The sequence below is a fragment of the Ursus arctos genome, chromosome X (genome assembly GCF_023065955.2).
Source record: "Ursus arctos isolate Adak ecotype North America chromosome X, UrsArc2.0, whole genome shotgun sequence".
In the NCBI taxonomy this organism is placed as follows: Eukaryota; Metazoa; Chordata; class Mammalia; order Carnivora; family Ursidae; genus Ursus; species Ursus arctos.
Window position 1 is genome coordinate 27,710,919 of NC_079873.1, and position 25,767 is coordinate 27,736,685.

The 25,767-nt window shown below is 35.9% G+C and overlaps 1 protein-coding gene and 1 pseudogene across 10 annotated transcripts in view; one reads left to right on the top strand and one right to left on the bottom strand.

Moving 5' to 3' along the window:
- DMD (dystrophin) overlaps window positions 1-25,767 on the bottom strand; it is a 2,358,181-nt gene that overhangs the window by 2,007,975 nt on the left and 324,439 nt on the right. The gene's annotated exons all lie outside the window — the stretch shown is intronic.
- LOC113265749 (10 kDa heat shock protein, mitochondrial-like) lies at window positions 12,041-12,349 on the top strand (annotated as a pseudogene).

Sequence of the window (25,767 nt, forward strand, 5' to 3'; positions counted from 1 at the left end):
TTCTTATTAATTTTGCAGTTTAATTGCAATTTATTCACAGAGAAAACCAGAAAATGCCATCATTAATTAGCAATGGTTCTTGATTAATATTTTAGGATAATTTGCAAACCAAATTCTGAATACACCTAATAACATCTGCCCTTTAGTAAGAAACTACCCATTTAAAAAAAGCTTTCATTCCTCTCCATATAGGTAAACACTACTCCGTAAATAGTAAACAGAAAATTCCATTAGAAATTAAATATTTTCATTTTTGCATTTGAATATTTAAGAATATATTCCCAGTATTCTTGACAAGTTTGCATATCTTATATCAGCAGTACTGGTAACACTTAATTATGTATACATTTGCTTTGTTTTCTACCACATGGATTTGATTTTCTAGAACTTACACTACATATATATTTTTTCCACAGTGCATTTCTTTCCTTTTTGTTATAACTTAGATGCATTTAAAATAGATTTGACATCTTTGCTCTTAAAATTATAGTAAAACTTCATGCACTTGTAGAAAGATGTGATGTACCAAATTAAGAAACTTGCATTAAAATTCTGAAATTTATGAGTATTCCCCAAAATTTGGGGGACTGGGGCAAAACAGATATACGTCAAAATAGTTAAAGTCTTCCATGTGCCTTAGGCAAGAACATTTTAGTTCTTCCTTAGTCTGTTTTCCCAATATTTCAATACAGATTTCAATCATAAGATTCTTATATTATTGGGGAGATGATATAAATCATATGAAATCAGTTACAATATTCAACAATTTTAAGGTTTATTATTTTATGTGCTGCTTTACAGAAAGAATGAAAGAAAACACAGCATTAGGCAAAAGTAGAAATATTTTGATTAGGTGCTTTGGTAAATAGATAAAATAATAATGGTCATTAAAATTTGGGTAGAAAAACACAAAATTCGTACAACATTGAAGAACAAAGTCAGGTTTGGATCAAGTTTTAATTTTTTTAAATTACACTAAAAAAATACAAAGTCTATTGATATGCTTATGATTTTTACATGACCAAAAAAATCCTTTAATGATCTAAAAGCTATTTGAATGATTTAAGATATAGAATGACTTATAAAATAAAACATTATGAATTTTTTCAATCATACCATTTTATTATTCTTTTTTAAATTAAAAAAATTTTTAAAGATTTTATTTATTTATTTGAAAGAAAGTGAGTGAGAGAGAGAGAGTGCATGAGATGGGGGAGGGTCAGAGGGAGAACCAGACTCCCTGCTGAGTGGGGAGTCTGACTCGGGACTTGATCCTGGACTACAGGATCATGATCTGAGCTGAAGGCAGACCCTTAACTGACTGAGCCACCCAGGTGCCCCACATTTTATTATTCTTATATGTTATCTTTCTATATATTTATGCATTATTTTATACTGTGCAAAAGTTGTTAAATCTGAAAGACCTAGCTACTCTGGAAAACAGTATGGAGGTTCCTCAAAAAGTTAAAAATAGAACTACCCTGTGATCCACCAATCACACTACCCAAAGAGTACAAAATACCATTTCAAAGGGATACATATACCCCCATGCTTAAAGCAACATTGTGTACGATAGCCAAACTGTGGAAACAGCCGGAGTGTCCATTGTCTGATGTATGGAAAAAGAAGCGGCATACACGCATACACACACACACACACACACACACACACACAGACACACACAGAGGAATATTTTTTTAAATATTTTATTTATTTATTTGAGAGAGAGAGAGAGAGAGAGAGAGAGAAACCTTGAGCAGGGGGAGGGGCAGAGGGAGAAGCAGGCTCCCCGCTGAGCAGGGAGCCCAGTGTGGGGCTCTGTCCCAGGACCCTGGGATCATGACCTGAGCCGAAGGCAGACGCTTAACCCACTGAGCCACCCAGGTGCCACCTATGCAATGGAATATTACTCAGCCATAAAAAAGAATGAAATCTCGCAATTTGCAAATGACATGGATGGAGCTACAGAGTATTATGCAACACGATGTAATCAGTCAGAGAAAGACAAATACCATATCATTTCACTCATAAGTGGACTTTAAGACACGAAACAAATGAACAAAGGGAAAAAAAGAGAGAGAGGGCAAAACAAAAAACAGACTCTTAACTCTAAAGAACAAACTGATGGTTACCAGAGGGAAGTGGGGGGTGGGTGAAATCGGTGATGGGGATTAAGGAGTACACTTGCTGTGATGAACACGAGGTGATGTATGGAAGTATTGAATCACTATATTGTACACCTGAAGCCAATATTACACTGTATGTTAACTGACGTTTAAATAAAAACTTAAAAAAAAGAACACTGACGTCAAAAAATATTTTTTTTGAAAGACGCTTATATGTTCATGCACAAACATAGAGAATGCAAAATAAGTTATATATTTGACACTATATTCAAAGAAACTTCTTGGTGTGACACTTGATCATGAGCAGACATTTGCCAACTATCAAAAAAAAAAAAAAACAAACATCAGTCAAAAGTCATCAGGCAAGTCACTAAAATCACCTCATATTGTTCCAAACTAAATAACCACCAGAGAGAATTCTGAATAAATATCACTACTATACTGAACAAAACAAAAAGAGAAATACTTGTTATATCATTTGAGTTAAATGGACACATCTATTAAATTTCTAAACAAATGGGGAAGGTGCTTTTTATCCCAGAATAACAATGATAAAGGATATCACCATCCACATTTTCAGGAAAAGTGCTCCCAAAACACTTGCTATCGTTGGTGACAAAGAGTTTAATATTATTCCAATGTGATTATATAAATCTGATTTCTATAATCACCTTCTTAAAACTATGTAACAAACACCACTGGATTCTCTTAAAAACAAAAATGGAAATAACACTAACAGGGAGACTAAGGAAGGGGGATATATGTCTGGGTTTGATGCTCCAGTAACTTCGAAGCTTTAGGCAAGTCACTTAACCTCTGTGACCCCCCAGCTTTCTCGTCTGTAAACACACTGGATGATCTTTCAAATGAATTCCAACTCAAAAATTCTCTTTGGCTGGGGCCTACCCAGAAGAATTCTTTAACTGAATCAAATGTTTACTTCTTTGATTTTATGCAACGTTCCCCTATACATACCCTATCATTTTAAATATCACCTATTAGTGATTTCTATTATTGAGCTATCAGAAAAATGGCTGCACTTGAAGCTAGTCCATACGCATCCACCTTCCTAGAAGGCTGTAATGCAAACTTTTTAGTGGTACAGACCTCTGTAAAATCACATAGGTGGCACTTTAAACCTCTATTACTGTATTCCCTGTTCAGCCAATCCACGCCTAGGACTTCCGATTCAGAAGACTTCAGACTGCATACTCGGAGACATGCCATCACAGACTAATCTTCTCCTGTCCCGTACTCCTCATTCTTTTAGGACTTCTATATGAGGCTTAAAATTAGCCTATGGCTCCCGGTGCTGAAAGGATATTAGGTAAAGACTGATTTCGGGGAGATCATAGGTACTAAAGAAGAAAAACTTCAAAACTTAAGTAGGATTCTATTTTTTTTCCCTTTTACTCCTGACAGTTTAATCATAGGTTTGAGCTAGACTTTAGATTTCATAGACACTTCAGTTTATTGATAGTCTCACGAGCTCAGTTATACTTCATAATATTTACATCCATAATCAAGGGAAAGTCTTTTTACACATTTATACACAAAAATGTAAATGATCTCTTATGTCCCCAATTGTCTAATTATTTTCCATCTGCATATACGATGCACATTTTGTGGATACGGCAACATATTTCTTTCCAGATATTTCTGGTTGGGTTTAAAATATGAACAAACAGGTACAACTGAAAGACAAAACACTGGGTAGTCACGATGTAATATAGTATAATGGATGGTGATATTTAAAAATTAGTTTTCAACAGCCACACAAATGGAGGAAAATATGCTTGAGTTTGATGGTAACACTCTTTGAGCCTCAAGCAGAGCTGTATTTCTCTAAAATATTTTTTCCTAGCAAAGTATGGCTTCTAACTTATGTGATTAATCAAAATCCTTCAAAACCATTTCATTCTGTGCTAGATGAGAAGAGGTATAACATGTATATTTTAGATCAATCATAAACTATACATTAATTCTGATTTAAAATAGAAGCTGACTTTTCCACTGAGAATGTATGTCTGTCACATCTCTGAAGGAAAAGATATTCATATTTTAATTTTCAGGTTTCAGAGATCAATGTTTACTAAATTCTTTGTTTCTTGTTTCATCTGAACATGTGCCTTGAGAAACACATTTGAGAAAATGATGAAGTATACCTTACTCAAAATTATTTACTCCAGATCTTAATTATTAAATTGTAAACACAATGTTTCATTTTTAATAAGAGATATGTTTTTTTTTAAAGATTTATTTATTTATTTATTTGACAGAGATAGAGCCAGCCAGCGAGAGAGGGAACACAAGCAGGGGGAGTGGGAGAGGAAGAAGCAGGCTCATAGCGGAGGAGCCTGATGTGGGGCTCGATCCCAGATCGCCGGGATCACGCCCTGAGCTGAAGGCAGACGCTTAACCGCTGTGCCACCCAGGCGCCCCTAATAAGAGATATGTTATGATCTTGAGATGATGCAGACCACTACTGATTATTCCTATTACTTCTTATAAACGAGTTTCTTCAGCATTAATAAAAAGCTACATTAGATGTCTTTAGCTGCTTTATAAATATATAAATGAGTAACACATTCCTAGTCATCATTTTATAATATATGCAAAAATTCTGAGATTTTAAATGTAACTTACCTTCAGTTTTCCTATTTTCAAAAAGGCACAGCTGCTCTTTTACTATGATCAAGAGGTTTCTGGAGGCCAAGGGGGAAAAGGTATCCATCTGGGAGGAACACTCCCTGCAGGAAGGAGGGTGCTCTCTGCATTTAATGTAAATAACCACTTTCATTCCCTTTAATTAAAAAAAAAAAACAGAAAAATCTTCTGCACTCCTAACAAAAAATAAAAGTTTCTTCTCAATATGGTAGTTGATTGCACAAAACCACTTTGTGTGTAGAGATGGTCCTTCCACCAATTATTTTTAGCATCATGCTATTTTCATTTAGAAAGGTCAGAGGAGTTCTTTGCTCAAACCAATGTGATTTTCCTAATAAGCTCACCATGCTAAGTGATCCAACAGAATTGTTCTATATGTTAATAAGGAGAGTAAATGGCATTACTTGACAGAACTGTTCCTTCAATGGTGGTTCATTCCAAGAGATTAATTTCTCAGTACTTGCATAGTGTCACATATACACTATTAAATATCAACCGTGGCATTCTTCTCATTGGATTCTGTAGTCTGCTCTTTTGTATTAATATTTGGAAACAAAATGTATCACTCAATATGTTCGTAATCATGATGATGAAATTATGTGCTAATGTGTTTTGTTTGGTTTTGTTTTTCTGGTGGGTACCGAAGGATGAGTAAAACAGAATCACCCTATCACTGAAGATGCCATAGCCTCACATGCCCTCTCCCCCCAGCTGCATGTATAGAGATTCCTGGCAGAGCAAAGGATCAAACTATGGTATCTACGGATCTAGCCAGCATGCCTTCCAGACAGGGGATCATTCACGCAGCAGCCCTTCTTGTTACCAGTTTCCGAAAGAGTCTGAGGAAAGTTTTCCGTTGTTTCCTATGGTTATTGAACCGTTGGCTCCTAATGACATTATGGATATACAACTCGCTATTGTTTCGGCGCAATGTTTTATGCATGATATTTTAAGAACTGTACAAAATACAACATTAACATTCTAAAGTGAAAAATAATGGCATTATGGCTCATTACATCCTATATTGTGGTAGTCTGAACTGTGAGTAACTATGCTGTCATCCTGTCAACTCGCTCTAAGAGATCTGCTGTAATGTTTTACACAATGTCATTTATTTCATAGATATAACCACATCAAAGTGTTCCAGTTTGGAAGCATATTGTAAATGTTTGAATCTGTTATCACAGAGTCACCTGAGAACTACCTGCACCAAAAAAACTGATCAACGCCACTACCCGACGTTCTGCTAGTAGTAACAGTTTTGATCAAACACAGGACAACACGTCAAGCATTTTGATATCACCTTCCAACATTATTATTATCTTCCTCATTTCTTTAGAGACAGAATTTCAAAGATTTTCCAAAGTCATTGGGAGAAGATGCTAGAAAACTTCATGGAAAAATCTTTATGTTTTTTTCTGGTGAAATGACTCACGAATGAATGACAGCAAGTGGTCCCAGGGATACCTCTCTGCACTTTAGCCTAGGGTGTCCTTAAAGCCCTTGTATGATCATATCATATATTCCAAGGCCCTTTGCTGCCATCACACCATCAGCTTTATACAGTCACTCCCACCGAAGCTTTGCTCATAACCAAAGGATCATCTGCCACTGACGGCTTGTTCGGAATTTAATTCTATTATGTAGTACATATTCAATTAAGACTCATGCTGGGGCAGGACTCTCTTGACTTTTGTGACTGCTTATTAAATAGCCAAGATGTTGTATAAGGAACAACTGACAAATTAACGAACATGTATGAGGCTTTGAATAGCAGCCAGAATAATACCAGGTTGAATTAATTATCATATTAAATATATGCAGTAGGGGAAAATAAAATACCTGCTATTATATGGACAAGTCTTATTTAAATATACACGTTCGAAGATAAGCAGTTTCAAAGGAATTACTGTACACTCATGAGCATATGCTACCATACTGTGCATGTTTTAAAAATGGGCTTAAAACAACACGCTTTGTGCTGGTAAATACTTTTTTAAGTAGACTTTACTTTCTACAGTTGTTTTAGGTTCACAGAAAGATCGAGAAGAATGTACAAAGATTTCCCGTATACCCCTTGTCCCCACACAGCACAGCCTACCCCACTATCAACATCCCACACTGGAGTTGTACGTTTGTTACAGGGGATAAACCTATAATGATATATGATCGGTCCATAGTTTACATTAGGGTTCATTCCTGGTGTTGTACATTCTATGGATTTTGACAAGAATAAAATGATACATACCCAGCATTACAGTATCATAGGGGAGCTTCACTGTCCTAAAATTCCTCTGTGCTCCACATATTCATCCCTCCCTCCAAACCTTGGCCACCACTTATCCTTTTACTGTTTCCACAGTTGTGCTTTCTTCAGAACGTCATATGGTTGCCCTCAGACACTATGTAGCCTTTGCAGACGGGCTTCTTTCACTCAGTAATATGCATTTAGGTTTCCTCCATGTCTTTTTGTGGCTTAATAGCTCATTTCTTTTTAGTGATGAATAACATTCCCATTGTCTAGATATACTCAGTTTATTAATCTATCAACCTACTGAAGGAAAACTTGGTTGCTTAAAGCTTTGGCAATTATGAATAAAGCTGCTATAAACATTTGTGTGCAGGTTTTCCTGTGCACAGGTTTTCAACTCATTTGGGTAAATATCATGGAGTGCAAATGCTGGCTCATACAGTAAGAATTTTTTAATACAAGTACACTTTGTTTATTAAGAAGCCACCAAACTGTCTCCCAAAGTGGCTGTACTTTGCATGCCTACCAGGAAGGAATGCGAATTCCTGTTGTCCCCTATCCTCACCAGTACCTGAAGGTAGTATTCTGGGTTTGGCCATACTCCTATGCAGGCATATACTGGGCAAATACTTTTCAAAGCAACAATAATTCTGCTTTCCTAACATGCAATTTTTCTTGTTCTTCAGGAACCAGTGAGATAGTCCCCAAACCTTAAGACTGAACAGGAATGCATCTCACATTCTTTTATCTAGTTACTTTTGGTAACATAGACAATGGCATTGTCCTACTGAAAAACCTTCAAACTGTATCTTTTCATAACACCATCCAAGAATTAAAAGCAGGAAATTGACTAGAGAAAAGTAATGAATCCTGAATCGGGCAGGTAGTTCTTTAAGACATCATCACTACTGTTTGAAAATGCAAAATATCGTATCAACATTTTCTATTATATTTATATCAGTATTATTAGGAAATTCATCAAATGACTTACTGAATTAAGAAAATATTTTGTATTAGCATAATAAAGCCTGTCAAAAATGAAATGGGATTATTTTACTATTACATATTCTTAGAGAATCTATTCTGTTTTTCTGTGCTGATCATTTTATATAAACATTTATTAAAAAAAATACTTACTGCCCATGTATTTTGCTGATGATAGCCTTCAAGGCACTGCAGTACACAAGTTGTGTCTATGCCTGCAAGCCCCCTCAATGTTCAGTACTTCGATTAATATTTGTGGGCTTAATTGTCAGTTATGGTGTTAAGTGTCAGGCATATATAGAAACCTACAACAACAATAACAAATCACACACTTACAACACCAGTCCTAGCCCTCTATAGCCTGTATTCTAGAGGGTCATGTAGCTACAGAAAAACGGCACAGAGGAGAATCATTTAATCTAGGTTTATCTGCATTAACTCAAATTCATACAAAATTATCAAACACTTTTAAATTTGGATACTATTCTTTTGGATAGAGAAAATAGAAACAAAACAGAAACATTTATGTTAATTTTAGTATGTCAGAACAATATGCATATATTGTCTCCTAAAACATAATGACCTGGTTTATCTCTTATTAACATATTACTAGTATAGGGGTGCCTGCGTGGCTCAGTCGGTTAAGTGTCTGACTTTTGATTTCAAGATCTCAAGGTCATGAGATGGAGCCCTGCTTCAGGCTCCTTGCTCAGTAGGGAGTCTGTTTGAGAATCTCTCTCTCCTTCTCCCTCTACCCCTCCTCCCAATGCGTGTGCTCTCTCTCAAATAAAGAAATAAATCTTTTAAAAAATTATTACTAGTATATGTCTGACTGTGGATTTTAACTTTGACTTTGTGAAGTTAATGAATACCAGTTGATTAAACAGAAAATGTTGAAACCTCTATAACTGAGATGGCATGACAATTTCATGCCTTGATACATATCACCTGTGTAAAATACAGAGCACTGATCTAGAAAATATAAAAAGAGGAAAAAAAAAAAACCCCACAGTAACAGCAGGGTTTAGACAGAAGCTTGGCACTGCTGTGGATCAGACACTGTAGCCACAATCCTAAAAGGTTCTTTTCCCCAAACTGACAGTGTCCCCACATTTAGGCTCCTTCACTGAGAGTCCACATATGAGAGAAGAACCAGAGTTAAGATCACCGCTTGAAGTCACAGGTTAAAGTAAAGGTCTACCCAGTAATCATTCTTGAAAGGAGAAATTACTTGAAAATTTTGCTGACCTGCTGCCTGAGGCTCTATCTTTATAGAAAACTATTAAACTACAGATATGGGAAGAAAAAAAAAAAGACACACCATGATGGCAGAAAAAAACCCCAAATAAACTGACTTGAGCACTGAGTCCTCAATAACTTTAATTATCACCGCAAAGCAGACACCCCAACACGTCTGTACATTATCTACATCTAGCCTGCTATTCCACGGCACAGATGAGGACAGCAATAAAGAGGGATAAAGGGAGGAATAAAGAGAAGAACAGAACAAAAACAATGAAAAAATGTATTAACTTGAAAGGATCCAGAAACCTGTGATCAAATATAAGCCTGAAAAAGGCAGAAATTCACCACCACCACCACCAGCAGCAGCACAATGATGGAGTCATAGATTCAGTCGAGATAAAATTATTCTCACGGAAGTGTCTGAGAAACAATTTAAAAGGATCTGTTGAGAATTTTCAATAATAAAATTAAAAGAGAAAATCCAATAAAAAAGAATATGGAGTTACAAAATAAAAGCAAGGAGAAAGTGCACTACATAATTTGATATCTACGAGAAAAAAACTGACTACAAATACTGGACATGACGAATGTAGCAAATGAATCATTTAAAAAAATTAAACATGATAGATTATCTAGATTGCACAAAAGATAAAATTAGTGAACTAGGAGAATAACAATGAAGAACTCATCCAGAACAGAACCCAGGGAAGCAAATCAATTAAAAAAGAGAGAATTCAAAGGATGTGAAAGATAGCCACTAATATCCAGCAGGAAGAGTTCCTAAAGAAGGGACTTGTATGGAATTGCAGAAAAACAAGATTTAAAAATAATACCTGATAATTTTACAGAACTGAAGATAGACAAGAGCACTCAGTTGTAAGTGCACTATGAATACCAAGCAGGAAAAAGATAAGTTTACAACGAGATATGTTGTAGAAAAGCTGCAGAACATCATGATAAAGGAACACATCTGAAGACTTATATTAGGAAAAAGCGGGTTGTATCTACGGAAATGACTATCAGACTGCAAGAGATCTAATCAGCTGTGACTTTGTGGCTGAAAATAAGAATAGAAAATAATACACTCAAAAGAGTAATGAGGAAAAAATGCGCTGACCTACAATTTGAACCACAATTATTATTCAGAATATTTTCAGACAAAGACTAAGAAAGATTATTATTTCCATATATTCTCTGAAAGAATTACTGAAGGATATATTTCAGCAAGATGGAAAGTGAATCCAAAGCTTTGAACAGTTCTTAATGTTAAGAGCAAGCAATGGAAAAGGTAAAAGTACAATTAAAAGAACAAACTTAAGACTCCATTCCTCCCAAATGAAGTTAATATAATCGTGATAAATATACCAACACTTTTTAAAAATGAGGTCTTTTATCAACTTTGCCTCTAATTCACATGCACTCAGATGACTAAGGCTATCTAAGAACATTGTGAAGATTGTAGGATGCTCTGTCTCACCACATGTCAAGGCTAATTAACACATCTACATTAATAGAGATGTAGGGTGTTGACACAGGAGTTGGCAAATGAAGCAAATACCAGAAAAGGATGCCCAGGAATGCATGTATGTGTGTGTGCGTGTGTGTGTATGTATATATATATATATATATATATATATATATATATATATATGTTAATCTTGATATACAATAGAGGTAGTACTATAGATATGTAAGCAGGGAAAAGACAGACATTTTAAAATTATGTTAGGACAATTGCTTCTTCAATAAAAAAAAATCTATGGATAAAAAAATCACTAAGAGCGACTTCCAGATTTATTAAGATACCTCAAAGTGGAAGAGTAAGACTTCACTACTTTAAAAGAACACATAGAAGGAAATAACTAGACCCATAATTCAATCAAAATATTGGCAGAGGACAAGAACAGGTTATTCAAAGAAGAGCAAATACAAGGGCCAATGAATGCAAAACATCTAGTCTCATAAAAAAGGGAATTGATATGAGATATAATTTCACACTCATCAAATTGAGAAAATTCTAACCATGTCAATAGCTAGTTGATAAGGATGTGAAACAAAGGGGATGCATACAGCACATTGTAAGCATAAACTGCTATAGCAATTCTATGAGCAAGTATGGTCAAAGGTTATATATTCTCAGTCATTTTGTTTGGGGGACTTATTTCATCACAGTCAACATGATAACATAAATAAAATAGCTCTCTTTAAATGAAAAAACAGATGGACATGACCTATCATTAAGAACTAGTCTATGTGTTTACCATGTTGTTTTGAAAATTCTTTATTCATTGCTCATAAAGATCCTGTATATTTAGTATACACTTGCTTTCTTTGTTAAAGGCAACAAAGGAAACTTGTCTCTCAATTATAATGCCTTATCAACATGCATCATTTCAGATTCACAAGTGACCTTACCCTAGTTAGAAAATCATTTTTTTTCATTCTATAGAAAACTGCTTCCTTTTATTATCTGAGCATAGACTTAAAGCTCATTGATTTTGAGCTATGAAATCTTGTTTTCTATGGATTTATTCTTTTCCTTTGTTGCTAGATAGATTTTAATTTATATATTTTCTTAAGCACTTGAAGCAAATGGTTAGACTTCAGGGCACCATTCATAATACTATTATTATATAATACTAATCACACATTTATAAAAAGATGAATATAGTCCCATATTCCCATGGCCCAAGAGGTTGGACTGCGGGTCTCCTTGGAGTGGGGGCAGTAGCTTCAGGGTAGAGTACTAACTGCAGATGCCAGAATCATGCCAGGCCAGGTGTTTACAAAATTTCTTCCCCACTTTGGCCCAGTTTGAGTTGAAAGGAGGGCAGCTGAAACTGTAACCAAAGGAGGTATTATGCTTCCAGAAAAATCTCAGGGAAAAATATTGCAAGCAACACCAGTAGCTGATGGATCGGGCTCTAAAGGAAAGGGTGGAGAGAGTCAACTAGTTGATGTGAAAGTTGGAGATCAAGTTCTTCTCCCAGAATATGGAGGCACCAAAGTAGTTCTAGATGGCAAGGATTATTTCTTATTTAGAGAAGGTGACATTCCCGGAAAGTATGTAGACTGAAATAAATCATTATCAAAATGGCATCAAGTGAAGCTCTCCATTCCAGTGAAGTTGTGAAATCTCTCATCATGTAAATAATTTGCATGTCTGTCTTTTATAATAAACTAATGCTACCCACGTGAATGATATCCAGTGTCCCTAAAATTTAGTTTTAGTGTACTGATATAAACATTACCAAATAAAAATGCATAAACAAAAAAAGATGAATATGAAACCGAGTGATAGAATATCAGCACAATAATAATTATAGCAACATAACCTTATGAGAAGCTGTTTACAAAGTTAAATTTAATTTATGCCCCCAAAGTAGTAAGAATGATATCAACATGTACCTCTGGGAAACAGGGGTTTCCAAAAAAAGGAAACTGACTTGTAAAGTACTTGCAATTTAAAACTACATTAAAGTCCTAATTTTCTTTAGTTTAACAACTTGCACCAACATGTGAGATGAAAAGTGTGTATACAAATAATCTTACATTTAAAATCTTCTCTCAAGCCTAATCTATCAACTGAAAAAAATATACTAAAAGACATTTGACAGTATTCCACACCAGCACCTTGCCTCTATCGGGTCAAAGGACAATATTTGGCATAGTTTTTGAAGGAAACATTAACATTACAGCTTTTGGCTTGTGTGTGTGTGTGTGTGTGTGTGTGTATGTGTGTGTGTGTGTGTGTGTATGTGTATGTGTGTGTGTGTGTATGTGTGTGTGATATAATTATATATACCGTTGAAACTTACTCTGCTAGAACAGACTGCCAAATGAACGGGCTTTTTCCTGGCAAAAATGCACCATTCGGTCCATGGATAAGGTCCCACCCCTGCTAGATAAGTCTAAAAAGAAGAAACAAATATCAGAAATTAGACAGGAAGTGAGACTTGTATCTTTTAAGGGGCCATATGATAAACATGATGCTAGAATGAAAGTCACCTCAGGATAGCATGTCATTAGTTAGGGAGGATGGGATTTAAGACCTTCAAGGTAAGCGGTAGTTCATCAGCAAATTCATCCTGCTCATTACTATTTTCTTATTTATGTATTTTTCAGTTTGTACTGCCTATGGTAAAGTTGTATCTAAACAATTTGACCAGGGCGTAATTGTGATCATACGCAACATTAAGGGGCAAGGCAAGGTCCTAGTTACTCTAGGGTTAAAGTGTCCAGCCATCAAACAGTCAAATATCCCTAAGAACAAAGGGAAATCAATGGAATCAGAGTCGAAGCTGAGGGGTTTATTTTGTTCCTCCGATGTAGAATATTTCTCTTCATTGTGAATCTTGAACGTATGCATTTTTGTAAAGATAAAGACAATTCCTTTATGTATACTGATTAAAGAACATCTGCAAAGTAATCAATTTTCAAATAAGTTAGCGTTAAAAGAAAGAAGGAGCAAGCTGTAGTTACTCTTTATGGCCATAGGTTGTGGGAGCGAGGCTACACGGTGGCAGGATGGGTTTGGTGTCCCAGCACGGAGAAGTAATCATAATTACTTTGAAAACAATTTCATAATGCATTTAATTAAAACTTATGCCTACATGATGGACACACAGGAGCTTGTGGCCACAGAGGTCTAGAAAAGTGAGAAGGGCAATCATGGAATACGAGAAAGTTATGTAGAAAATGGGAAGGAAATGATGCTTGGTGAGAACAACACATTCTCAGTGTGACAACCAGGATGGTATATCCAGTTCAGACTGTCTACTCATTTGATGTATCACTGACCTCTGAGGCTTAGGAATCCTCTAGGCTAGGTCTAGAGAGTTTCTATTTTCCCCAGAGAATCTATTGTAGACTGGGCAAGTCTATTTATATACCTACTGTTTTTCTGATTTTTGCCTAGATCCTTACTGTCACAGGTGTGGAAGGTGAATTCAATCCACCTGGGGCACATACTGAGAGCCCGGAAGGATTTCTAAGCATGCTTCAAAAGACGCCATTACAGAAAAATAAATTTTAATAGTTATTAGAGGCTGGTGAACTACTACTTTTTATTCTTAGCCGCAAACAGCAAACAAAACTAGCATATATTGTTCCATAGGCCCCTTGTGAATCTACGTAAAGCTGCTGAGAATTTGAGTTAATAATTCTTACTTCTTCATTTTGCATTTTAGTTGAAATCCCAGGGCATTTCAGCAAAGAGGATCAAGTAAGTTACTGTTAATTTAAAGACAAATTCCACATCAACAGAGCTACAACAAATTCTAATATCTTATCTGAAGACTCAGTTTTGCCAAATGTAAATTCATGACATAACATAACTTAAAATTCCAATATTGCTTCCAAAAAGCACCTAAATCTCAATTTTTATATCATGCATTCTAGGATGTTTAATGAAAACTCTTTCAAGTCCTAAGATTCCATAACTAATGGAACGCTTAGTTAAAAATCCGGAACTTAGTATAAGTTTAATCAGCAACACAGCTTTTAGTTAACATAAAATAAATACATGTGATATTCACAGGTCTTTTCAATAGTAAATATTAGTGCTTTATAAGCAACCAAATTAGTTACTTTTTTTTCCAGATATAAATACCCTTGAGATTAAGGGTTTAATACTAATGAGTCTGACTGTTATTGAGAAACATCAAAACATCAAGAAATATCAAAGCTTCACTATAACTAGAATATTGCTATTTTACTGAGACACATACATAAGTCACTTAGTCTAGTGAGGGATCCAAAATGACCCCTCCAGTCTTCTCTTTCTCAAAGCAGTCTAGATCTCCCCTTACCTTTGTATAGTCAGTGATCCCTTAATTTGAAGGAAACTTCCCTCCTTTGAGACAAATACACCACATTCATCTCTCTGCTATCTCTCCAACCTCTGCTTACCCCAAAGATAGTTGATAATGTTGGCAATACAAAGATACACAAGTAAAGTGTTTTATGGAAGAGACGATTCTTGGACCAGTAAAGTTTGGGGTTATTAAAAGTACCATGGTCTTTCTTCTTGAAATGATTCAATTCCATTATGTTCTCTACAGAAAACTTAGAAGAAAACAAATCTACAAAGCTATCTCATCGACTACAATATTCAATACCTCATAAAGTAGGAGTCAGAGGTTTAACAAAAGGTGAAGGGTAGTCAACTTGAAATAAGACAGAGTCAATGAATACATAATGAATGCAGACTTAAGGAGAAAAACAATGTCTTGGGGATATATTTTCATTCCGTGACAGGAGGGAGAGGTACTAGTTCAGCCAGGGGGCCAACCATAACTGAGCATGAGCTGAACAAAGAACATTAGGAAGCATTTTTAGTTCTATATCAATAAGCATGTAGGACCAGACTGTTACTTGAGCATTTCTACTTGAGAGGAAACAGCTCAACAAGTCAGAAGGAGTAGTAAGAAACAAGTTGTAAAGCAGAGACAAAAAGCATGGTATTGCAGAGAATATATGCCAGGCACATATTACTGAGCAACTATTACCATTATTCATCTGTCATAGTTTTTTTTTTTTTTTTAGTGAAATATAGTCCACGTACAATGTTACATTAGTTTCAGGTATACAACATAGTAGTTCCACAACTCTACACTTTATGCTCTGTTCTCCTCACGTGTAGCTCCCATCTGTCACCATGCAACACTATTACAATACTATTGACTATATTTCTTATGCTGTGCCTTTTGCTCCCATGATTTACTCATTCCATAATTAGAAGCCTGTATCTCCCATTCTCCTTCACCCCTTTTCCTCACCCTCCACCCCTCCCCTCTAGCAACCTTCAGTTTGTCCTCTGTATTTATGGGTCTGGTTCTGCTTTTTGTTTGTTTATTTGTTTTACTTTTTAGATTCCACACATAAGTGAAATCATACGGTATTTGTCTTTCTCTGACTTATTTCACTTAGCACAATATCCCCTAAGTCCATCCATGTTGTCGCAAATGGCAAGGTCTCATTCTTTTTTATGACTGAGCTGTCAGAGTTTTAAATTCAGGTGAGTTCATGGTTTAAAATTATATGGGGGTGATATAATATAGTGTGTGTGTTTGTGTGTGTTTAGTGACAGATTTTATTTTAATACCTTTATAAATGACTTGAGTTTATACAATCATTAAGGATCTGATAGGTGTCTGTAATTGTTCAGTTATACTTTACTGCATTTTATGAGTGGAATTATATGGTTTAGTGGTATTTGCAAATTTGGAGATTTGCAAAGGTCTCAGGACATATACCTTGGGGCTGCTGAGAGTTTGTTTTATATACATGTGTAAACGAACTGGCTCCATATGACTTTCTTTATTATAGCTTTATAATCATCACCAAAACGGAGAGTAGCTACAGGTGATGGAAGGGGGCTATGCTTTCTCTGTCCTGTCCTGTTCAACACTATACTTGGTTTATGTCTCTGGTGTGATAATGCTTCTGTTTTTCTTTTGCTTTTTTATTCCTGTTTTCTTGTTCTCATTGTTTCAGACATCATTAGCAGGTATTCAGAGAAAGAAAAGATTATTGTACAAGGGTTGAAAATATCAAAGAAAAGTAAATGGTCTGTTTTTTTTTTTTAAAGCCCAAACTGGCTTTTGAGCAACACAGTGGTAGATCTGAATAAATAATGTTCAGAGTTTATCCTCCAGCAAGAGAACAGGAAACAAAATTGAGAAAGAACGACAACCCCACACCACTCTACCCACAGGCACAGCAGAGGGAACACAGGCAGGGGGAGTGGGAGAGGAAGAAGCAGGCTCCCAGCAGAGGAGCCTGACATGGGGCTCGATCCCAGAATCCTGGGATCACGCCCTGAGCCGAAGGCAGATGCTTAACGACTGAGCCACCCAGGCGCCCCAATCCCAGTGGGTCCTTCTGCTTCTGCAGTACATTGAGGCAATCACAATTAACTTCCTCCTAACAGAGGGAAAGCACACTGACTCCCAGACAATGGAGAGGCTTAAAAGACAAAGCCTCAGCTTAGGCACCAAGGAAGAAAGTGAATAGCAGCAAAAGGCACACCATTATGCTTCCTCCCACCTAGAAAAATGTGTAACACATGCAGAGTATCTAATCATATGGTCCATAAGTGGTCTTCAGAAAAAGAGAGCAAATACACACAAAAGTAAGGGAATGATACATAAATAAGAGTAATTCCAATGGGAGCAGCTGAATAAACTATTAGCTTGAACAGAAATATGATACCACTGCATTCTTTTTAATACATAAATTATAGATAGCCATGAAAAATACACGAATAAAATCTTGGCTGTATTTATTATTTAAAAAAAAACTTCAAATTTTTAATATCTGGGGTTAAAAAACAAAGGACTTTTGCCACCCAAACTAAGATTTATTTATTACTTTAATATTCCAAGTATCTTAAAAAGGTGTCATTTATGACAGTATTTTAATGCTAATCCTCTTTTCTTAAAGATCTAAAAAAGAGGGGCACCTGGATGGCTCAGGTGGTTGGGTGACCCACTCTTGGTTTCAGCTCAGGTCATGATGTCAGGGTCCTGGGATCAAGTCCTGTGTAGGGCTACCCACTCAATGGGGAGTCTGCTTGAAGATTCAATATCTCCCTCTCCTTCTGCCCCTCCTCCCACTTGTACTCTCTCTCTCTCATAAAATTAAATAAATTTTTTAAAAAAACTAAAAAAGAAACTATAGCAATTACTGCCAGTGAACATTTATTCAATATGAAGTAAATACATAACATTGTATTGAATGCATTACCAATATTAAGTTGTAAATCTAATATTTTCGTGGTATAAAAATTACGTTATATATGTTTTTTCTTTTATAATACCAAAAGTACCAAGGACTTCTCCAAAAAATTAATCTCATTTTATTGTTATTAGTATTGCTTATTATTTAATATTTTACACACAAATAACTATTGAAGGTCTAAGGAATTGATGATTCCTATTTTTATCTAAAACTGAAAAAAATACTCAGGAAATACCTAATATTTGTCCATACTAAATACTGTGAGCAATTACCTCTCTGTCTCTCTGTCTCTCTCCCATATGTCTCTCTCATCAAGTTGAAGTAAGTCATCAACTTATTGAGAGGGTTTCAATGTAGAATCTTTTTCAAGAGGCAAGGTTGAAACTACGCTTCCTGTGGGGGAGACGACTACAATTACTGCCATATATTAGGATCCCCGCTTATGATAATGGCATTAAAATGGGAACCAACACAAACAACCTGTAATTAGAGGTGGAGCCACGCATGATCTGTGTCTCCACAGTGGTCTAGGGAAGAACTGAAACCAGAATGGGTCAAAGCATGTCTGTGAGAAAAGACAAAAGGAAGAACAGCGACTGTAGATGAGAAAAATATAATGGAAACAATTAGAAGTGATCTTTTTATGACACCAATTGACGATTTACTGTAGATGCTTTTACCAAATTAATCAGTGCTAAAGCAAAATACAGTGATGAGGACGACTCAGATTTATTTTAATTGGGAATGTGGCGTAGTAATTAAGGTTGCTTTGAATTTCAAAGGAGTTAGACTATGAGTGAGCGTAAAAGTTGAAATTCCTACAAAAGGTGGACTTTGGACTTTAGGAATGCAAAAACAAGCAAGGAAAGAGATTGGAGACAAGTTGTGGATACTGGCAGGTTTTTTTTTTAGGTTTTTAAATTTTTATTTATTTGAGATAGAGAGCAAGGGGGGGTGCAGAGGAAGAGGGAGAAGCAGGCTCTCTGCGGAACAGGGAGCCCAATGCGGGGCTCTATCACAAGACCCTGGGATCATGACCCGAGCAGAAGGCAGATGCTTAACCGACTGAGCCACCCAGGTGCTCCTGGATACTGGCAGTTTGGGGGCATGTTGGTATGCCCTTGGAAAATTGACAAAAACAGAAATAATTAAAAACCTGTGGATTTTAATCACAATCAGGGTAAAAAACTGTCTTGTTCACCAGTGTACTCCTAACACAAAGTAAAGTATCTGACACTCTCTAAACACTGCTTGAGTGATGGACTGATTGTACATTCTAAACTGCTGTACTGGTATCTTCCACCTTTAAGCATTACCCAGAGATTGTAATAAGTAATGAAGGTAACGGGTTGTAATCATCCCCTCAATCCAGGCCTAACCCACAGCAGTGCTCTGAACAACAATGAAACATCCAACAGTGACCGTGTTCTGACATGTTTTGAACTTGTCTAAAGTTCCAATATGATATTTCTAACTTCAGTTACAATCTCATTTTATAAATAGCAAGAGAATTTTTTTTTTAAAAAAAGAAGCATTTATCACGCAAGAAAAAGGACAACACTGCTTCAAGAATAATAATCAGTCAGTGGCACCTTCTTAATGAGAGGATTTATATCCCATTGTTTCCAGTTTAAATGTCAATGTGCGTACATATAAACATTTGGAAAAACAGGTTTCAGTAGATCATGCTATGTAAAGGTCATACAGACCTTGCAAATATTGCTGCGTCTCTAACTAATCTTATCCATTTCTTGAGTTCAAATATCAAATTATATCCCTTTCCACAACCCAGAATTTTCAACTTCTGATAGTGGATCCGTAAAGTTTCACATTCCTCTATTTTTAAGAGCTCATATGAAACCATATGCAATTAGCATATGTTCTACTGTGGTATGCTCTGTCAACACCAGCTCTCTGATCAACGACACACCCTAACTGTTGAATCATCAAAACGCTACAGCAGTATTTTACAAATTCAGTTCTGCATAATGTGAAGTAATATGCATGCCTGCCCTCTGTAAATATGAGAGGCAATTTGTTTAGCTCCACGTTTTATTCTGCTTTCAGGATTACACTACTCACTAACTCCAACAAAAGCAATCTAATAAGAAATATCGCCTCACAATACCACAGCTCTGTCCATCAATAGCAAAAATTCTCCATCTTAACACCAGTGCCAGAAGATGAATCTCATTATGCTAATTTGGTGATTGTATATGGATTCACAAATTCAAGTATATATAAGAGAATACAAAACAAACACAGATTAGATAAGCACTGAGATTGCTGAAGTTTTTTTCAAAGATGTTGAAGAATGTGTTCTAAATCATCCAACGTTATCACACCATTACAGAAAGCAACGGAAGCTCAGAATGTATATGCTTAGCTCAAGGTCACACAGGTAGGCAGTACATCCTAGAGAATTCTCTATTCGCGTTTGACTAAATATTTTTACCGTTATACTTCATATTTATACTGACATTAACTACCACCAACTCAGCACTAACTGTAACTTGACAGCTTTAGAAGGACTTAGTTGAAAATATTTTGAAAGCTTGTCTTGCTGGAGTGGTAAGAAATGAGGTGGAATCCAAGGTGGCCTGAGGGATCAGGGAGTCTGAACTAGATTACACGCATGGGAGACATATGCTGAAGACTTACGAGCAAAAGGAGAGATGAGAAAAATATATTTTTAGCAAGGTTAATTTGTTATTAATTTACAGGATAAGGTGGAGAAAACCTTGTCATCGGTGAGGTCAAAATTAGAGCACTGGATGTATGAATGCAATAGCTAAGATAAGGCTCTGTGATTTGAGGTTTTCAAAATAAATGATCCTCAATAATTACACAAACACTGAAATTTACCTTTAAAATAATTTTTACTACTAGTCATCAAAATGTGGGGCTCACTTAGTACAAATGGTTTCAAACCCCACTAATGTAATCTGCCATAAGTGAGGCGCTTATAACTGGGGCTCCAGACTGGCATGTGTTATATCAGTACATCTGTCAACTCCAGGATGATTAGAGGGCTTTGGAATTTTGTTCAAACTTTTATTACAAGGATTCTAAGACTGTTGCCTTAATAACAAAGAAGCCAGCACTCTGAGATCTGGGCAGCACGCTGGCCCCTGCCACAGGCAATGAATTCATTAGATGAACCCAAGTGCCTGATTTTACATAGCCTTGACTCACCGCAGGTCTGTGCTCGCCTACATGACTGGAGCTGAGTTTTTTGGTTTTTTATTTTCAAAGCAAGAAGCAGTCTCCCATCCTACCCTGAATATAAAATTGATACTACAGGGAGCTGTTTCAAGTCATATGGTTTGACTGAATCAATACATGGGACAGCCTAGTAAATGCTATTCTTACATGCATTCAAGAAATAGACATTTCTTTCATTATTCATTGAAATATAATTGTCATACAATACTGTATTAGTTTCAGGTGTACAACATAGTAACTGGATATTCATATGCATTGCAAAATTGTTACAACAATAAGTCTAGTTACTATCTGTTACCTTACAAGGTTGTTATAAGATCACTGCCTATATTATTGACTATATTCCCTGTGTTGTACATTACATCCCCATGATTTATTTTAGAGCTGGAAGTTTGTATTTCTTTTTTTAATTTTTTTTAAAGTAGTCTCCATGCCCAGCATGGAGCCCAGTGCAGGGCTTGAACTCATGACCCTGAGATCAAGACCTGAGCTGAGGGGCGCCTGGGTAGCTCAGCCGTTACGCATCTGCCTTTGGCTCAGGTCATGATCTCAGGGTCCTGGGATCGAGCCCCTCATTGGGCTCCCTGCTCAGCGGGAAGCCTGCTTCTCCCTCTCACACTCCCCTTGTTTGTGTTCCCTCTCTCACTGTCTCGCTCTGTGAAATAAATAAATAAAATCTTAAAAAAAAAAAAGACCTGAGCTGAGATCAAGAGTAGGACACAAAACTGACTGAGCCACCCAGGCACCCCTGGAAGTTTGTAGTTCTTAGATCCCTTCACCCATTGCCCCCTGTTCCCATCTACACTAATCTCCCTTCCACCCTGGCAATCAGTCTGGCAACCTGTTCTCTGTATCTATGAGTATGGGATCTGTTCTGTTTTGCTTATTAATTTGATTTATTCTGTAAATTCCACATATAACTGAAATCGTGCAGTATTTGTCTTCTTCTGACTTATTTCACTTAGTAACAATACCCTTAAGGCCTATCCCCATTGCCACAAGTGGCAAATTTCATTCTTTTTAATGGCTAAGTAATATTCCATTGTGTACACACACACTACATCTTCTTTATCCAATCATCCATTGATGGACACTTAAGGTTGTTTCCTTATCTTGGCTATTGTGAATAATGCTGCAATAAACATTGGTGTGCAAATATCTCTTTGAGATACCGATTTCATTTCTTTTAGATACATACTGAAAAGATACCTGGATCACATGGTATTTCTATTTTTAATTTTTTTGAGGAACTACCATACTGTTTTCCATAGTGGCTGCACCAATTTATATTCCCATCAACATTGCATGAGGGTTCCCTGTCCTCAATATCCTTGCCAACACTTGTTTTTTGGACAATAGGAATTCTGACAAATGTAAAGGGATATCTGATTGTGGTTTGGCTTTGCATTTCCATGATGATTACTAATGTTGGACATCTTTTCATGTACTTGTAGGTCATCTGTAAGGCTTTGGAAAAACGTCTATTCGGATCCTCTGCTATTTTTTAATCAGATTTTTTGTTATTGTTATGGAGTTGTATGAGTTAATAATGACCCCTTTTTTGGATATTAAAGCCTTATCAGATAATATGATTTGCAAATACCTTCTCCCATTCAGTAGGCTGCTTATCTGTTTACTTGATTTACTCTACTATGCAGAAGCTTTTGGGTTAAAGTAATCCCATTTATTTTTCCTTTTGTTTCCCTTGCCTTTGGAGTAAGACCAATGTCAAGGAGCTTAGCACCTATGTTTTTTCTGGTAGTTTTATAGATCTTACATTTAAGTCTTAATCCTTTGGAGTTGATTTTTGTATACAGTATAAGATAATGATCCAGTTTTCCCAACACCATTTATTGAAGAGGATCTCCTTTCCCCACCCTATATTCTTGCTTTCTCTGTCGTAAATCAATTGACCATGTATGTGTAGTTTTATTTCCAGACTCTCCATTAAGTTTCAATGACCTCCATGTCTGTTTTTATGACAAAATCTATTGTTTTGATTACTATAACTTTGTAGTATAGTTTGAAATCAGGAAGTGTGATACATTCAGCTTTGTTCTTTCTTAAGATAGTTTGGCTATTCAGGGTCTTTTGAAGTTCCATATTATTTTTAGGATTAGTTGTTCTAGTTCTGTGAAAAACTAGATTGGTATTTTGACAGGGATTGCATTGAACCTATAGATTGCTTTGGGAAGTATGGACATTTTAACAATATTGCTTCATCTAATCCATGAACATGAAATATTTTTTTCATTTTTCATTTTTCATCTTCCATTTCTCTCATCAGCATTTTATAGGTTTCAGAATACAGGTATTTTCCTCCTTGGTTAAATTTATTCCTATGTCTGTTAGTTCTGATGAGATTGTAAATGGGATGGTTTTCTTGACTTCTCTGATAGTTCGTTATTGGTGTATAGAAACACAAGAGATTCATAGATATGAATTTTGTATCCAGAAACTTTACTGAATTCAGTTATTAGTTCTAACAGTTTCTTGGTGGAATCTTTTGGGTTTTCTATATAGTATCATGTCACCTGCAAATAATAACTGTTTTACTTCTTCCTTTACAATTTGGATGCCTTGGGATCCAACTACTGGGATGTCATCAAAGTAAAAAAGCTTCTGCACAGTGAAGGAAACAATCAACAGAACTAAAAGACAATCTATGGAATGGAGAAGGTATTGGCAAATGACATAGGTGATAAAGGGTTAGTATCCAAAATATATAAAGAACTTATAAAACTCAACATGCCAAAAACAAATAATCCATTTAAAAAATGGGCAGAAGATATGAATAGACATTTTTCCAAAGAAGACATCCAGATGGCCAACAAACATGAAAAGATGCTCAACATCACTCATCATCAAGGAAATACAAATCAAAACCCTCATGAGATATTGTCTCATACCTGTCAGAATGGCTAGAATTAAAAACACAAGAAACAACAGATGTTGGTGAAGATGTGGAGAAAAGGGAAAGATCTTACACTGTTGGTGGGAATGCAAACTGGCACAGCCACTCTGGAAAGCAGTACAGAGGTTCCTCAAGAAGTTAAAAATAGACCTACCCTGTGATCCAGCAATTACACTACCAGATATTTACTCAAAGAACACAAACACACTAATTTGAAGGGATACATGCACCCTAATGTTTATAGCAGCAGCATCTACAATAGTCAAATTATGGAAGCAGGCCAAGTGTCCACTGATTGATGAATGGATAAAGAAGATGTGGTACATATATATAATGGAATATTATGCAGCCATAAACAGAATACCTTGCCATTTGCAAGGACATGGATGAAGCTAGAGAGTATAATGCTAAGTGAAACCCATCAGTCAGAGAAAGACAAAAACCATGTGATTTCACTCATATGTGGAATTTAAAAAAACAAAACAATGGGAGAAATAAGACAAACCACAAAATAGACTCTTAACTCTAGAGAACAAACTGAGGGTTTCCAGAGGGGAGGTGGATGGGGAGATGGGTAAAATAGGTGATGGGGATTAAGGAGGGCACTGGTGATGAGCACTGGGTGTTGTATCGAAATGTTAAATCACTATACCGTATACCTGAAACTAATATTACACTGTATGTTAGCTAACTGGAATTTGAAAACTTCAAAAAATTTATGTATTTAGCATTTATGTTAGTAACCAAACTAAAAATAATGCCAGCAATAAAAATATCTCAGTTCGCTGAAATATTTGAAACTTTAATATGTAGATGTATTTTCCTATTTAATTTAATGAAACCTCTGTCAAAACGAAGCAAACAAAAAATCCCCATCTTCTGAAATTATTGACCAGTATATGACAAGTATATAATATATATACTGAATGCATATATAAATATATATATTCATTAATTACACACGTCTAGTTTGAACAAGGTAGGCAGTACAATATACAGCTACCACACTGCCTAGTATTTTAAGTGCTTTAGTCAAGGTCAAGACTGGTAGTTAATGAGGAACCCAAGTTCTGAGTTAAGCACATTTGGTTTGAATATAAAAATACATTAAAACAATCTATTTTTTTCCAATAATTAGAATGTTTTTCTAAAGGAAATAACAATACATAGCAAATAGTTCATGGATTTTAGAAGGTGTTAACTTTCCAAAATCATCCCAATTAAATGTAAGACAAAACTATTTAAAAATGTTTTAACACAGTTAAATACAAAGTAATTTTTGCTGAACCACTTCTTTTTTTATGTTAGATATTTCCTTCTAAGCTTTTTATTAAGGTTTACACAAACTTTTGTAATCTTGCTGAAACGTTTTTATTTATGGTTAATGCCTTCCTCAGTGCAGGCACTTTCTTGTAAAGCCAGTCTCCTCTACCTCTCCAATTATAGGCCCTTTTTATGTCTGTTATTTTGTTTTTCCGTCTCATGTCATTGTGCTGAGAAATTCAAAAGCAAAGACTCCCTTCCTCCCTCCCTCCCTCCCTCCCTCCCTCCCTCCCTCCCTCCCTCCCTCCCTCCCTTCCTTCCTCCCTCCCTCCCTCCCTCCCTCCCTTCCT